The sequence below is a fragment of the Aplysia californica genome, unplaced genomic scaffold (assembly GCF_000002075.1).
Source record: "Aplysia californica isolate F4 #8 unplaced genomic scaffold, AplCal3.0 scaffold00930, whole genome shotgun sequence".
In the NCBI taxonomy this organism is placed as follows: domain Eukaryota; kingdom Metazoa; phylum Mollusca; class Gastropoda; order Aplysiida; family Aplysiidae; genus Aplysia; species Aplysia californica.
In genome coordinates, this window is record NW_004798200.1 from 54556 (window position 1) to 59917 (window position 5362).

The following is a 5362-nucleotide window of genomic DNA, read 5'->3' on the forward strand; positions in this document are numbered from 1 at the left end:
TTCCTTGTAAGGACTTCTCTGTTGACATCCACCCCTTGACGCTCATATGAAATTATGCAGTTGCGAGCGCCGTAAAACCTCTACTAAAATTAAACAGAACATAGGTTCTCCAATATTTGCACAGTGACTTGTATCAATTTTGTCTTAACAGATCAACATTTTTGTAAGCACCTGCTAGCTGTATACTAGAAGATTCCTTAATAAATACTCATGAAAATTTTTAGTGCGTGGTTTCTACAGATTTTTGAATGTTTACAGCTGGGACAATATTGCTCTGCATAGCACGTCCGTCATGTTTTTCTAATCGCTCGCAACTGCATAAGGTCATATGAGCGCCAAGGGGTGGGTGTCAACAGAGAAGTCTTTACAGGGAATCAGACTTAGACTGCTGACCTCTCTAGCTTCAACAGCACAAGGTGTGCCTCGACTATCAAGGCACCCCAAAATAGCAGGTCACAAGGGAGTGACAAACATACAAAAGAAGTAGGGGGAAATGAAAATAATAAAGAACAGGAAAGAAAAAGCAGCAGTTCCCTGTTGTAGATCAGGCACAGTTATGAGCGTGACATGAGTCAGCCCATTTACAATTCTACTAGATCTATGCTTGAACGAGAAATGTTCCCCCTTTGGGAATGGCCTAAAGACACTACAGTCAGTGGCAGTGCCCCGGGGGGTAGAGCATGTTTAGCTTGAATGTTGTATCCCTCTCAGTCCGAGGTAATGGCCGTGAATGACAGGCGGGGTCGTAAGCCCGCCTCCTAGGAGGTTTTAGCTAGAGCTGGGCAATGAGTCGCTTCAGCAAAATCCGGATAATATTTTAGTGCACCCCTTCGGCTAATAATATGATATGAACCGCTTTGGCAAATGGGTTAGAACCACTTTGACAAACGGGTTATCATCACTTCAACAAATGGGTGCACCCACTTCGGCAAACGGGTCAGGAAAGAGAGTTTAGAGTCTGAAATCGGATAATGTTTCCTTGAGAATTATCCGGTTATCCTTTTGGATTATCCGGATTTTGCCCACCTCTAGTTTTAGCAACTGCTTCTGTGAGCGAATTTTGAGAAAACATCGCGGCCTCTGTACCCCTGTGGCCTACTGGAGGTTGGAACATGGATTGACTAACATTGCATACCGTATTGGATGGATTTAAAAAGAAGCCCATTTTTTAAATCAGCGCCTCATAATTAGTCTATTTGCTCGCGAGAACCCTCATTTTTGCGAGTTAAAAAAAATACATGTACACCACATTCACTTTTTAAAAAAATCTAGGACTAGGAGGTTAGATTCTTTTTTAAAGTGAATATTTTGGCCTGCTTCGATGTGGCTGAGACGACAGGTAGACACACACACTCACACACACACTCACACACACACTCTCACACACACACACACACATACACAGACACACACACACACACACACACACACACACACACGCACACACTAGACCTAGAAGTGGTGTTAGTGTGTTTTCCTGCTGCATTGCAAGCGCAGATTGCTATTTCAAAGGTTCACTAACCACCACTAACGAGCAAAATGAAGTTTTCCACTGCAATTTATGAAAAACTTCTCGAACTTGCTCGGCACAATCCATCCTTGTAGGACGCTGCCTTACCACAAAACAAGAACACCGCTACACTTTCGCTCACAAACGCCGCAATCATGTGGAAGTCTATGCAATTTGCACAAACCGCCACTGCGCCGTCGCCGCCCACTTCTATACTACACGTGAATCGGCCTTTATTTGTTAATTTTTGTGGATGTTTATGTGCTGTTCTGATTTTGATTTCATTCTGTTGTGAAACCTTTATTTTTCACGTTTTTACACTGTGTGTGACAACAAATGATATTCAGCAGAGCACAAGAAATTCTGGTGCTTTAGATTAAGTTACTTCTATCAACTTATTCCTATATTAACGTCGCCAGAGACAGTTGAAAGCTTAAAAATTAATGGCAACTTTTATGGCAACTTTTGCCATTTTTGTGGCAACTTTCGGCCCAAAAATGGCAACAAACGCAGATGCTAGATAAACTAAAAAACGGTGCTATTCCTATTCTTCTTCTGGAGAAACGAAAGAGAGCCTCAAAACAAAGACTGCAGCGCCATCTAATCTAATACGCGGACTTCCGCGGACACTGTTTTGGCTGAGTCAGTGAACTATTTTGTTATGCCCGATCTTTGCTTATACTCATGAAATAGTCGATATAAGAGTACTCTTTGGCCGCCGCCCTGGCAAAATTCAAAATTTCCTTCCAACTGAAAATGTTTAATATGTCCTGCACGCTCATATGACCTATGCAGTTGCGAGCGCCGTAAAAAAAAAACCCATACAAAAAAAGAACCTTATGAAATGAGCTCTTTGTTCCTCGTCTTTCTTCCTCAATCAGAGATGTCCATGTGTGTTGCGTCCCGTTCCTCTTTGTAAATCAACAGATAATCTTACACACAAAGCCCCACAAACAAATGTATACCCCTAAACTGACTCCAGCAAGTACCGACCGCAGCACACTTCAACTTTACAGTTCCTTGTACAAAAACTAACCCATTGACTAGACAAGCAATACACTTTTATCTGCGGGCAGTGTGTGTTTGTGTGTGTATGTGTGTGCGTGTGAGAGAGAGAGAGAGAGAGAGAGAGAGAGAGAGAAAGAGAGAGAGAGAGAGTCAAAGAGAGAGAGAGAGAGAGAGAGAGAGAGAGAGAGAGAAGGGGGTTGGGAGAAAAGAGAGGGAGAGAGAATCTTGGGTTCCACGTTATCCTCGCGGGGGTGATTTGGGGGTGGGGGTGGGACTCCACAGCTATTAAAGTAAGACCTACGGACGGAGACCTACGGACGGGCAGCTCCCCCCCCCCCCCCCCACCCCGCCTTGCCCCCCGCAGTATCTATTCGGAGACGTCTCCGACGGAGACAGAGTAAGTTTTAACTTGACTCCTTTTGTGTTGGAAGAAGGTATTTGATATGACGAGCTCATGTTCTGCACACAACTGTAATAGCATTTCTCCATTGCTGTTTTGATCTGTTTCTCTGTCACTGTGTGGCCTCATGTATCTCTCCCACGTCGTCTTCCTTGTTTCCACTCAGCCGTTAAAGTACCCCATGATTGTCACATTATCTTTGTCATCCACGGTGTTTAAAAGTAAAAGGTCACTCAGTTGATCATAGAACTGGTGTCGATATATATATATATATATATATATATATATATATATATATATATATATATATATGTGATAGGCATTTGATGACCCTCAATAATTGTCATATTCTATGGTGATTTCCCGCTTTATACCATACTCGTTGAATTTTTTTCATATTCTTCAAGTCTGTGTTATGCTTGGGTTTAACGGCACTTGCAACACAAATAGGTCATATAAGCCCCGAAGATTAGAGGTGTTACAAGAGAGTAACATACGCAGAAAAAAACGAGGAGAGATAAGGACGGTTGATTGTGAGTAGGGAAAAAAGGAACAAACCACACCCCAGAGCACCCGCCAACCTCCTGCTTGAGTTATGCATGTTAAGATTGAAACTGCTTTCAATTTTAATCATTTCCCCCCAATAGCAAGTTACAGAACTCTTTAAAACAAAAAGAGTGATGTTTTTCTTTTGAAAATCGGACCTTTATTATGGAAAGTGTGCCCGTTTCTTTTTTGGGATAATAGGCATTGGCCTCCCGACGTCACGATTATGACGTAATTAAACGGTAAATAGAATTTTACTCTAAATGTACTTGACTTTTATTTTTATATATTGATTCTACATAAAACAGCAAACAAAATGGTACCTCAATGGTCACGATACAACTATTATTAAGGATTTTATGACGTTGTGAAGCAAAATTTCGAGTTTTGGTGGCACAAAATGCAGTGCAAAAATTTGGCCAAATCAGGGCGAAAATTGATTCACAAAAACGGTCGCTGCTTCTAAACTAACAAAGATAGCACAAAAATTTAAAAAGCTCTGAAAACAGAAAGCCAAGCTCTTTTCAATAATTCAAATTGTAGTGCCCTCGGAGAAGTTTGAAAATTCCCACTGAAATGCCTAGACAGACCAACCAAAATGCATCTTGCCTCTAGACCAAGTAAAAAAAATCTGGGGGACCCGTTTTAATCCGTAATTTGATATTTTGCAGTTAAGTTTGAAATGTTCCTGAAAATAATTGATTTGCGACAGTTTTAGAGGCTATATGAGTGATCTGCAGCAAATAATGCGCTGTTTGACTCCCCAAAGCAGTGCATCTGTGTGCGGGAGTGCGTCTCTGAATAGTTCCTGGGTGCTCGCCGGAGACGTCTCCGAATATCTTCTGCCTTTTCCCCCACTTGTGGACAGGACGCCCATTTCCCGTTGGATTTTTTTGAAGTGTTTTATGATTGGCTGACACTTCAGACTACAGTAGGCTTTTCCTGATGGCGAGCACGGCACGTATTATTATTAATTGTTTGTTCTACGCTCCGCGCTGCAAGTGCAAGGCAAAATGTTTGCTTTCTGTAAGCAAGAATAATTATCGTGGACCAGCTGTACAGATGCAGTAAGTAAAAAATTTTGACTTTTGTTTATTGTAGTTTTTAAAAAAAACTCTACCCGTACGCCCTAGCGGACGCCCTTGGGTCATTTTGTGCCCCCGGGGTTGTATTCTTCGCATTCCAGAATACTTCTAGGGCGAAGATCTCTTTGAAACTTAAAAAGTATTTCTCAAAAAAGCATTTTGACAGACTGACTGCTATGCAAAGCGTACGGACCGAATTAACGAGTAGGCCTACATTTCCTGTTTGGAAAGTAATGGCAGAGAGTCCCCCACGTCGTATGGATATGATAGTAAAACACGATGTTCGGATAGGGTTAATCTGTGGTAGGCTATCAGTACGTAACTATTTTTACACCCCTTTTGACACAATTTAGGTAATCATTTAGGATGCGAAATATGATCTTGCCGGCCAGGGCGAACCCGGGCTGCAAGCCAGTCTGAAAGGAAAGCAACGCCCCTGACTAAGATACTAGATAAAAGTTCTCTCCTCTAGGGAATCTGATTCCGGTCTTCTACACGTGATGGCGAAGCACCTAACCACTGCACCACATGCGCCGGAATTAATTGTTCTACCGAGGTACTAAGTTTGGCGCTTTTTCGGTAGTTCCCACTCCCCTTATTTGGGCCTAGATCTCAGATCGGGGGGCTCTCGTGTCCTAGAGGTTAAGGTGTTGGCCTCTCATTCAAAGGTCCCGGGTTCGAATCCGGGTAGCGACCGAAAAATTTTCTTCTTTAAATTTGTCTCCTTTCACCTCATTTCCTGCTCTCTAGCAATGTTCTGTCGTCTGCTTTCGTCTCCTCCTTCTGCCCCCACCCCCTCACCTCCTTTGCCCC

At 42.6% G+C, this 5362-nt stretch overlaps 1 protein-coding gene across 1 annotated transcript in view; it reads left to right on the forward strand.

The window, feature by feature from the left end:
- The first annotated feature begins 4420 nt into the window (after positions 1-4420).
- The window catches only part of LOC101849969 (toll-like receptor 4), a 26318-nt gene continuing 25376 nt past the window's right edge, over positions 4421-5362 (forward strand). The window contains exon 1 of the mRNA XM_013089330.2: positions 4421-4531. The gene's annotated coding sequence lies outside the window, so the exon portion shown is untranslated. The remainder of the gene's footprint in view (positions 4532-5362) is intronic.